Below are 11,660 nucleotides of genomic sequence, written 5' to 3' on the forward strand. Positions count from 1 at the left end.
AGCGTGTCAAGGTCCCTCTGGATGGCATCCCTTCCCTCCAGCACATCAACCGAGCCACACAGCTTGATGTCGTCGGCAAACTTGCTGAGGGCGCATCAATCCCACTGTCCATGTCACCGACAAAGATGTTGAACAACACAGGTCCCAACACCAATCCCTGAGGGACACCACTCGTTACTGGTCTCCAAGTGGACACTGAACCGTTGACCACAACTCTTTGTGTGTGGCCATCCAGCCAGTTCTTTATCCACTGGGTGGTCCATCCATCTTAGGGATGATGGTTTAGTACATGGAGAGAATCAGTACAACAGTGGCAATTTAGACCTACCACCACATTCTGGAAGAAGCATTTTGACATTGGCTGCTGTAGCATCTTTGCTGACAGCAATGAAAGGTCCAAGCTGATTTAAAGTACCTTTAAATTAGTAATTCTCTAAAGAACAGGAAGGACCCCTCTTCCTAAGGAGCCTTAGGTTTGACCACTGATACAAACCTTCATTTTCTTTTCATAGTATTTGGTCATATAATTATTTTATAGTTGTACTACTTGTCAACTTGTATAACAAATAGGAAAAATCTGTTCAGATGCTTTGGTGACAATTTGTAACATGCCCTGTCCTCCAGCTGAAGTGTGGCAGCAGGGTCTGTGTCTCAGGTATGCTGTGTGGAGAGCAGGAGTGGTGCTAGTGGTGATTAGGTGGGAGCCAGTAGCCCACCCAGCAGAAGATATGTCTTGCAGGTGACCCAAGCTCCTTGCTACCCCATATGTGCTACCAAAGGCCTCTCTGAGTGAGTGTAGTGGTGGTGGAGAATCCTTATGCTCACCACAGTGATCTGCTGCAGACTTCCTGAAGTCTGATATTGCCGAAGTATTGAAAAGTCTTTGTGGCATTTCATCAACCTCCAAGGTTTTTCCCAGTGGCACACTCAAGATTACAGGTGGCCCCCCTGGGAATTTAAATACCTGGTGGAGAAAGAACTGCAGCCACAGTGGGCTTGGGTCTGTATCTCTCCCTGGAAGCAGGTGTTGTAGTTGTCAGAACAATCTCTGATCAAATTAAAGACTCTACTGACAAATTTCTCTTGGCTTGCATCAGTTCCCTTCTTTGTTTTGTACATGTCCCTTCCTTGTCCGGTCGGTCTTTTGCAGCTCAATAGGCAACTAATTACTGTCCTCTAAATCAGCCAGCAGTTTGCAGCAGGGAAATAACAGTGGCAGCACCAGTGGAAGGCTGTGTTGACCATAGCTGGGCTTGTGCCCTTCTAAGAGGCACACAAGGTGTACAAGACTAGGGCAAGCTGCCTGACCAACATGGAGGTGGGATTTGCAGATTAGAGGTGATGTCATCTAGACCTAATAAAAATCATTCTGTTAAACTGAATCCAAATAGAGAAATTCACCAAAAGGGGATGACGGAATGGCTCTGGCAGCCTTCTCCCTGCGTTTGGTGCCAGCTTGTATCACCACTGCAATGTTATGTAAATCTGATGTTTTGTATTGGTTTCCTCAGTTAAAAAGAGAAATGAGAAATTGCCATTATTTAAGTGGCTGTGAGCTGAATCCATGGGACGGAAACCGTTGAATGGGTTATTTTTTTTAATGCCCTCCTGGGACTGAATTTTGTGCCAAGTTTCAGTCTGGAGCAAGTTCTCTGTGTGGGAGGGTTGAATTATAAATCTCTGTAGCCCAGGATTTCTAATGGCTGTGCTGACAGGCTGTGAGTCCTAGTGATGCGAATGGCGCCCTTTCATGTTACACATCACTTGGAATTCTTGCATCAGTCTTTTCTGGCCATCCCATGGGATGCATTCGGGCTCAGCTGAGTGATTGGATGATGGGATCAGCACCTCATTAGGGCTTTCAGTCAGGGCAATCTAATGATATCCAAACAACTGATCCAGGCAGGCAGCATGGAGCTCAGTCACGTGCTGGTGTGAGATGAAGACTATCAGAGCCGGGATGTGCATGGGAAAACGAGTAGACGGGGTGGCTGAGAAAGTGTAGAGAGATGCCTGTGTTGAAACAGATGGGACAGGAGTTTTTCTCCGTGCATTATGAAGCCTTGTGACACCATCAGCTGGGATTTCTGACGTGCATCATACTGGGAAAGGCGGTTGGTGTTTATAGATACTGACTACAGCTGGGTTGGTAATGGGAAGATTTCCCTGAGAACTGTGGTGAATATCACCTGGTGTTTTTGAGACACTGTGATCTAGTCCAAGTGCAAAATGGCTTTTTGTGCGTGTGTGTGTGTGTGTGTGAAATACAGCTAAAAGATGAGCTCACTTTCAGTAATGATGCATGTTCCAAGAAACTTCTGGAAATTTATCTGTGGTAGCTTTAAAGTGCTAAAGTTATGAAATAAAGAGTTTCTTGAGAGCTCGGAGGCTAATTCACCATTTCTGCTTTCTCTTGTTAAAGTTTCTCTCTGTTCTTCAGACTTTTAGCTAAGCTTTTCTTTGCTTTGTCTCTGAAAAAAACTGAAATAAGTCCTTTTTCATCCATCATCAGGTGTTTACTGGTCCAAGAAAGAACAATTTCAAGATTGCAAGAACAAGTCTTGCAGTCTTTAGGGGAAAGCAGCTTTTGAGGAGCATTGTCTACTGAGCTGCACTGATTTGGAGTATCACGTCTTTATAAATTACATGTAAAACAGTAGAAATGGCTCAGAAATTTTCAGGGCAGGACTACCATTCTTTAAAGGTGATCATATCAAGGAGTAGGCAGCATGCTGATCATTTTGACACAGTTCATCAGGGATCTTCATTTTCTTCAAAAAGAATGTGATTGTAAAGACAGTTCTTCCATCTTGAGATGCTAAAAAGTACTCAGTATAACATAGAAAGCCTAACAGCGTTGCTTCGTAAAACAATGCTCACTGCTTTTGTCCACTGGTCATTTTCTGGTTTGGCCGTTAGCCCATGCCAGGGAGTTTTACGACCAGAGTGCCTCACTCTCTCCAACAGCATTTGTGTGTAGAAGCCCTCAAGGTGAATATGGTTCTGAATATGAAAGTTTTTATAGACTTTCCCCCAAATGATGGTGGTTCTGAAACACTGTTGCAGTAGGAATAATGCACATATCATAAGAGATTGGAAATTCCTGCTATCATTAGTTAACCACCTTGGTGATTACTTGTCTGCTAAAGAAGCGCAGGAATAAGCATGTGGTGACCCTAATGCTTCATGAGCAGGACTCTGAGATGAGACACTCAGTGAGAGGTCTTCTGCAAATTCTTTTTGAACAGTGGTCTCTTAGTGACCTCTACAAGGTATTAGAAATAGATGAAGACTGCACTTACTTGAAAAAATGGGACTGTTAGTGCCATGTTGAGCTTGCTGTCTCCTCTCCTACTATGTGACTTGACAGAATCTAGAAATGGTTTGTGCCACTGTGAGTGCTTGGAAACGATAACTCCATCTCTATTAATAAATAAAATGTCTGTCCTCTGGTCCTGAAGGCAATTGAGCTCATTGTTCAAACAGGTTAACTCCCTGCCCGCCCCCTCCAAGAGTGTGGTTATATCCAGGCTTCCTATCAAGAAAGGTCACTGGCCTGAATTAGCTTGTGACCTTATAAATGCATGAGAATTATTGAGGGGAGGATATTTGGCCCTGCTGAAAACCATCAGGGACTATGCTAATGTTTTAATAGTGCAGGCTCATGTAGAAGAGTGTGGGCCCATGCCCTGCTGCTGATTTGTTTATTAGTGTGTATATAGCCAGAGGCAGGGATGTCATTCAGGAACACGATGAAATTAGTCAACTGTAAGAGTTGTTGAGAAGATCAAACTGTAACAGAAAGTTGGAACTCCAAAAGCTACAAATGTCAAGATGTCCTGTGGGGGGACAGCTCAGGCTGCCGAGCACCCTTCTATGTCCCAGGCTATTGTTTCAGAATTAACTGGAATGTTGGAGTGCCTCTCACATTTCACCATTTGTGAGGGTCTAATTTGCTTATAGGAATTCTTCTCTCCCAGTGCCCACCAAACCTGCTCTTGCAGCTTTTTCACGTAAGAGCAAGGAGGTTGCAACAATGTCAGGCTTTTGAATGAGTTGCATGGGTATGTTTTCCTTTTATTGAAGTTGAAATGTGTTCTTTTGTATTTGCACCCTTTTCTAGCAGTGTGTCTATCAGTGAAACTTATAGAGGTATGAATATGCACAGGCTATGCATATTGTTGCAGAGATTGTGTAGCATGTGCACTGCTTTTAGGGTTAAATTTGTCAATGAATAAGAAATGGAAAAATTGTTTATAGTGTTAGTGAGATTATTAATCCCAGAGGGCCTCCTCCCCAAATTTACCTCTGTAGCTATAGCAAAAGGGAAGAGTTATTAGGAGAAGGGCAACAAACAAGACTGGAGAAATACCTGACTATTAATAGAATTTCTCAGTGTATGTAGCTTAAAGAACATAAAAGGCTTTTGTAAGAAAGAGTAGCTAGTATCTGGCATCCTTTTTGAGTAGCAAGGATGGGAGAGTTCAGTTGCTGCAGCTTTTTTTGAACTTAAGTGAAAACATATGGCACAGCATACACAAAAAAACTGAACAGACATGATCATATAATATGTTTTCCATGCAGTTAGTCAGTCATTGTGTCATTGCTTAGCACTAATTATAGGTCTTCACTTCTACCTTTGTTCCTGTTAAATTGTTTTAAGCAGAGAGGCTGCTTTGTTGGCCCTGAATCAGTTTGTTATTGAATGTGATACTTAGTTCTTAGGGAGTGATTGTCTCATCACTGTCTTAAATTTGCCTCTCACCAGGAATCTAGGAAGCAATTTCTCGCCCATGATGATAAGAGAGTATTAAGAACCATCTCTGGAAGTGTTCGAAAACCATGTAGACAAGGCTCTCGGTGACATGGTTTAGTGGTGGACTTGGCAGTGCTGGGGTAAAGGTTGGACTTGATGATCTTAAAGGTCTTTTCCAACCTAGTTGATTTTATGATTCTATGTTTAAGTGCTATAGTTTAATCACATGTAGTGTGTTCATACTGGGCAGGGGACTTCATCTTTTCATCTGATACAAGACGGGCATCTGGAATTGGTGACACATTTGATGACAAAGAAATCAAGTCTTTGCCCAGAGCGCCAATGCTAATAGATGTATTGTGCAATGGTTAATCGTAATTGTACTTGGTTTTATTTGGATGTTTTCTTTTGTGTTAGTGCTTCTGGGAAGAACCGTGGTTCAGTGCTGCTTAGCAGTGGTTTCATTAGTCTCATGGGGAGAAGGTCATTCATCTTCAGTGAAAATGTTAAGTTTTCAGGCGTGCAAAAGTTGGCATATCAAAATATTATCGGGAAAAAAAATCTCTTTTCAAGCGTGTTCTTTTCTTGCATAGATTTTTCTTCCACATAAACTTTCTTGGCATGAGCAGTGCTTTATCTCTGAGAAAACATAGTCACTTAGACATCACAATTGAGATTTACAACTGACCCAAAGAAAAACTATCAGGAAAGTAGGTCTTTTCCAACTAACCTCTTCTTCCAGCTCTTAATAAAGGCTGGAGTACCGCAAGCAGACACCTTCCCTACATTTGACTGGGTGTGCTTGATAATGAAGTGTCTCTTTTCTGTGTTTAATTCTCCAACCTTGTCCTTATTTTGTTAGTTGTACTGATGGTTTTCCTGTGAGTGTTTTTTGTCATTCTTTGTGTGTTCTTCCTGTAACAAACAAGAAGTATGAGCATGTATAGCCCTTAGTTCTGTTCAGAGTAGGTATTAACACAAGATTGTTGTTTCTTCTTGAGTTTGAGGCAGATTTTTTAACTAGTTTCCACTAGAATTTTACATTTGACCAAAATTGGTAATAGTTGCCATTATCACATGGGAATATAGCTATAAAAATGTGGCTGTTTCCCCAGGGAATCTAGCTGATTTTATAGCCTCAAGAAATTAAAGGAGAGGTTTTAATGGGAAAAAATTAAGTTTCAGAAGAGGTAGAGGATCAGCTTTTCATTACTGAATAAAGCCTCTACATTCTAAAGGGAAGTTATATTGTGAATTTTGAAGTTGAATCAACTCTCACTCTTGCGCTCTCTTGATGAAAATACAATCCTCCAATGCAGTCCCTTATTTCAGTCAACACTGATGCTTTGCTGTTGAATATGCTTAAAGAACAGTCTTTCTCCCAACCCGCTGAAAAGGAAAAGGTGCCCCAGGGAGATCTCAGACCTGAAGTTTTCAGTTAATTGGGTGACTTCGTATTGGGAGTTCTTCCAGGAAGTGTTGAAGTGCAACTGAGACATGGATATTATTCTTATCTTTAATCTCCTAGAGGGAAGAGCAGGTCTTCTCTGGCTGCTGTGTTTTAAAGTGCCACATCTTAATGCTTCTGCAAGGGTCAGGAGAATTAAAAATCTCTGTAGCAGTTATTGATTATTTTTTTTTTGGCCTTGAAGACAGTGCTTGGCCACCTGTGAAGTGGCATCAAAAATGCAGCAACAAAGGGAAGAACAGCCCTCCATAACAACTGTATTTATGCCTCTGCTTATCTTTGAACAGAACATTGTGAATCTTTCAAGGACCATTTGCATTTGGCATGAATTAGCCTGTTTCTACAGGCTTTATTGCTTCCTGCACATCAAACTTGAGTTTGTCTCAAAATGGTTAATGCATGGTTAGTGCAAAAGGTTGCCCATTTTTTGGCATAACTGTTTTTTTAAATAAATGTTCCAACTTTCCAAGCCATGGGATTATGTTGGGAGCTAAGCTTGTATTGTAGAAGAACAAACTCTTGGTTGTGAAGAAAAGCTTGGAAAAAAAATCCCTGAAGGCTCCAAAACTGTGATCTAAATGAAGTGTACAGTTGTGATGTATTTTATTTATATCTTGTTACCAAAAAAAAAAGCCTAAAGGGCTTTCTGGAGCTTACATTTAACACATGCCAGGTTTTGCTAAGATTATTAGGGAGATACCATGCATCTTCAGTCTTCCTTGTTTTTCTTTTGTTCTGTGTTTTGTATCTATGCAACACCATATGCCTCTACCCTTAATACCATGAAAAGTCATCAGTGGAAGTATTAGGGTTTTGGAAGTAGTGGCAGTTTTAAGTAGTAAGGTGTATCTCATGTAAACTACCCAAAACTGGTTTAGCTAATAACCTCAAGAAACCATTCTCTTGTATTTACACACAAATGTGATTTGGGGACAGATTCCTGCCGTTTGTTGTTAACTGTCCTTGAGAGCCAGTTCGCATGTTTGCAATTGTTTCTAAGCTCCTCCATAGACCTTATAAGCTTGGCCACTCAAGAATGCATGATCAGCCCACTTTCCCTCCTTTCAAGGCAGGCAGAAGGTAGACCCTGTGAAATGCCTGCAGTAAGCCCTGTGGAGTAGAAAGGTCTCCAGGTCTCCCGTGTCTTTGTAATGATACAAGCGAGAAGCTTATATTTTAGAAACAACAATGTGAAGTGTTGTTGACATTTGCAGTGAAGGTCTCCACTCCTCCACATAAATATCAGAGAAAAAGGCTAGAATTGAGAGTTAGGCTGGTTCTCACTGTGTGGTCACTGCCTGCTTAATTTCTAACTATTTACTTTTAGTTTTCCTAAATGTCTGAAAATTTCAGGGTCAACCTGAAGTCAAGATGTACTTGTATTCAGAGAAATCATGCAGTCCTGAGCTGCTTTTGAATCTTCTGATGTTGTAAGGCAAAACTGGTAGAGTATGTTATGATAACTCAGGATTCTTAGATAAATGTAGTCAACTCCTCCTCTAGATGGGAGGAAATGTGCAGAGGCTTCTTGCTTTGTTTGTATAGTAATAGTGTGTGCATAGCGGTTGATAGATGAATGGGTTAAATAATCTCCCACTCTCCCCAGTAATCTAAATTCACCATGACAGGAAAGAAAAATAAACTATGGCTACAGAAAACTGCAGTAGATTGCTTGCCCTGGTGATGTGTTCATTATTTACTAATGAGAGAAAGTGAGGGTGAAAATGCAGGATATTGATATTCATTTCCATTGATTTATTATCAAAGGATGGTAGCAGACCCATGTGAAGAACATGTAAGGCAGAGAGCTATCTGAAAATTAAAACCTTTGCAGAGGGCTCCTTATTTAGGAGTCACAGGCCTTATTCTTTTCCTAATTATCACTTACTGAAGGTCACTTACTTGCCTTGTGACACTTCAGTAAGTTTGATTCTCTCCAAGTATAAAGACATTTACTGCTTTTAGAAATGAGAGGAATAGGTGGAGGACCTGAGAGGATGACTTCAGGTATATGCATATATGTTTACATATGTGTGGGTATGCATCACCTTATAGCTTTTGACTTGAAGGAGCTGTATAAAAGTAATAAATTTTTACTGTTGGCATAAATTCACTTGCCTAATATTTCAACTAGAATCAAACAGCACAAACATTCCTCCCTATACATAACATACATATGTACACTATGTTCTTTTGCCTACCATATGGATGGTTCCAGGTAAGCAGAGCCACTGCATTACAATTTTCTCTTTCTGACATGAACTATTTGAGCTAACACAAAAAATAGGCTGCCAGTGAGCTGCTGCTGTGTGCCACTCCCAGGGCAGCTAACACTTGCATCGCCAGGGATGATGGCACTGCCCTTGCCATTTAAACATCAGTGTTTGACTACACACTGGAAGAAGGATTCAGTATTGGTAACATCTGCCTTGAATCTTGTGAGGATGAACAAGAGAAACAGTACAGAGGAAGCAACACTGCTGTTGGGTTTACTCTGCCTTTGAGTGGTTACCAAAACTGTGGCCACTGAATGGCTGTTGGATGATCTGCTTGAGACAAATTTGGTGTTTGAATGTAGTTTTCAGTGGGAAGTTTGTATTTCATAAAACATGCAACTAATTAGCACCTGCTGGGCTGCCTGTTTGGTAGCTGGGAAGAGGCCAAAGATTAGATGCTTTTCAAAGGTGAATTAATTTTTTATCCATACTGGTTAGGGGAAGAGAGTGACAGGGAAGAAGTGCATGGTTTTGCCTGAGCTGTTCTGTTCCTGCCTGCTCAGGATATCTGAAGGATCCCATGGAGAGTGCAAGGTAGCCATGGTACAGCACTGCCAGCTCTTCTTGTCCAGGGTAAACATGACGTAGAGCTGCTGGATCTGCAGAAGCTGCTTCTGTGCCAGCAATGAAATGAATGGCAGGTAAGAATTTCTGCTTGGTTTGAGCTGACGTGCCATGGAGCCCTGCAGTTCTCTGCACCGTGCTCTCCATGGTTCATGTTTCTGGGCATATGGTGTGAGACATGTCTGATTTGCTGGGGTTCTGAGTTGAATAGAAGTAGCTGAAACTTTTCCAGACTGGAAATGGCCCTCAGAGACCTGTTTGAAAGGGGATTTGTCTGAGCTAATGAATTCTGTTCCACCTGAGCTGGCTGTGAGCCTGGCCCTGGAAGCAGGAGGTGAGTGCATACATGCCTGCTGCTTGTAACAGGAAGGATTTTTCTCCTTTGTGGTACTTGGAACATGTACACTCAGGCCCCTCCTTGCCCTTCTGGTGCACAGGTATACAAGGCAGAGCACACTCCTTTTCTCAGTTGCTGAGCAAGGAATAAGTTGTGCCTGGGCTAGCATTGTGTCTGCTCCATGTTGTGGTTTCTTCACAACATGGGTAAGCCATCAGGAAAAAAAATCAAAACAAATTGTTTGCATAGCTGTTGCCCAAATAAAACAATCTTTCTTTTCAAACGTGTGAGTTCATGTTAAAGCAAGGCCTGTATGCAGCTGGTGCCCTAAAATAATATAACAAAAAACCCCAAAATAAAATCGATGGGTGAATGGAAAGAAGCTAATAGTTGTCAGGAACAAAGTGTACTCTCCTGAAACACTGGTCTTGGGTTGCTCTGTTTTGTTCTTTGCTGTGTTCAATGCAGGTAGGTCCCAGTCACAAGCTCTATCCCACTCCCTTAAGAATATGCCTACCTCAGAGAAACTTGCTGCCCTGGTGCCAGTTGTTCCTACTGCTGTCCTCACCCAGTGGAGGGGTTCTGTGGCCAAGGTGCAGCATACCAGGTCTGCTGCTGATCAGATATACTGCTAAGTCAGGTAGTGGTTTAGTGTGAGTCGTTCAGAAGTTTAGCATCAATGTGTACAACATCAAATCTGGTTTGGTGGCCACTTCCCTGTGGAACATTTTTTTTTAATCTGCCCAGAAGCCTCTGCATGAAGGTAAAATGTGTCAATTATTGCCTAGATCATGGGGATACCAATGATGTTGTGCATACACTGGTGCAGTCTCAGTGGCTCGGCTCTTGAAGACTTCGCTGTTCTTTTATCCTTTCAAAACTTGCTTTCACTCATTGACAGATCAGTATTCAGCCAATGGCCGTGCACAAAGTCTGTTACTTGAAACAGGAAGGAATTGTTCTTTGTAGCTCATGTAACGCACTTGCACCCATTATTATAACTCAGTACATAGGTATATAAGGCAGACTATGCTTATCACCCTTTCAATTTCTCACCCTGGAGAAAGCATGCTCCATCAATTTACTTTACATAATTCACCTGCTTTCCTGGTGGCTGATTATCTTTACTCATAACCTGGAGATAAACACCGCTTTGTGTCCTGCAGGTTGCTATCTGTGATAGTAGTCTTTGCAGTAGTGATTTCAAGTGACCCTCCACCTTGACCCAGCTCTCGTAAAAGATACTGCTGGTGGTTCCCTATTGTAGGTTGTAGGTATTTTCATTGTCTTGTGCAATATTGCAAATCAGCCACAGCAGCATCTGCTGATCCCTCAAACCTCGCCCCAGGAAGGCACAGAATCTCCTTCCGAAGGAGGTATTGTCTTTCCATCACTGGTGCCAGTGAGCAATGTGCCAAATGCAAGTGCTGACCTCAGCAGCAGTGTAGTCTCCATCTTCTAGTATAGTTCCAGCTCAGTCAAAAAGGGTCTAGTGCCTCTCCCTTGCCAAGGTCATTAGCTTTTCCTGTTAGTGCTTGTGGCTCCTGCTTCTGGCTTCCAATGAGGGTGCTAGACTAGACAAAGTGGCACAGAAGGCATCTGTGACACCTTCATTCCAAAAACTTGGCAGTGCAGTACTTTGTCTTTTATTGAGCTTCCTTCAGCAGTTTTGAGTAATAACACTGTGATTTGTGCAACTTCCAAACCTCCTGGATGCCATGTGTTACTGGACTGTGGGGGCTGCTGAAGAGGTATCTCCCATTTGGCCATTCATACTCTGTACTGAATGTCCTGTTTTGTTTGTGTTTTCTCTCTGGATGATGGGAATGGGAAGCATCCTCATCCCTAATGCTGCCATATCCAGTCATATTTCATTCCTGAGCATTCACAGCTATTTAGTAATGGAGGCATTATTACACAGCTGGCAAGATAAGAAAACCAGAATTATTTGAGTGCATTATTCAACTGTGTTCCTTTAATGTACTTTTTAATATAGTATAATGGATGACCTCCAAGTAGTGCATGGTGTTAACTTGTGGGTGGTAGAGCAAATCTGGCATAAGAAAAGCTTGGTAGAGGGGAGGTTGTAGCCGTTGACATGCAATCCTTAGATCTCTTTTCTAAGAGTGAGGGGAAAACAATCACAGTTATATACAGTCCAGCAAAAGTCAAGGTATGAGATAGGCCAAGGAGTGGACTGTGGCGTGGTGCCATTAGAGGTCACAACAACCTATTGCTGTTGCACCAGACTTAGGGAAA

The 11,660-nt window shown here is 42.0% G+C and overlaps 1 protein-coding gene across 1 annotated transcript in view; it reads left to right on the forward strand.

Annotated features, from left to right (window-relative positions):
• Nucleotides 1-11,660, forward strand: part of ST3GAL3 (ST3 beta-galactoside alpha-2,3-sialyltransferase 3) — an 84,476-nt gene that overhangs the window by 10,638 nt on the left and 62,178 nt on the right. The window lies entirely within an intron of this gene.

Source organism: Nestor notabilis, unplaced genomic scaffold (assembly GCF_000696875.1).
Source record: "Nestor notabilis isolate BGI_N333 unplaced genomic scaffold, ASM69687v1 scaffold12193, whole genome shotgun sequence".
Classification (NCBI taxonomy): Eukaryota; Metazoa; Chordata; class Aves; order Psittaciformes; family Psittacidae; genus Nestor; species Nestor notabilis.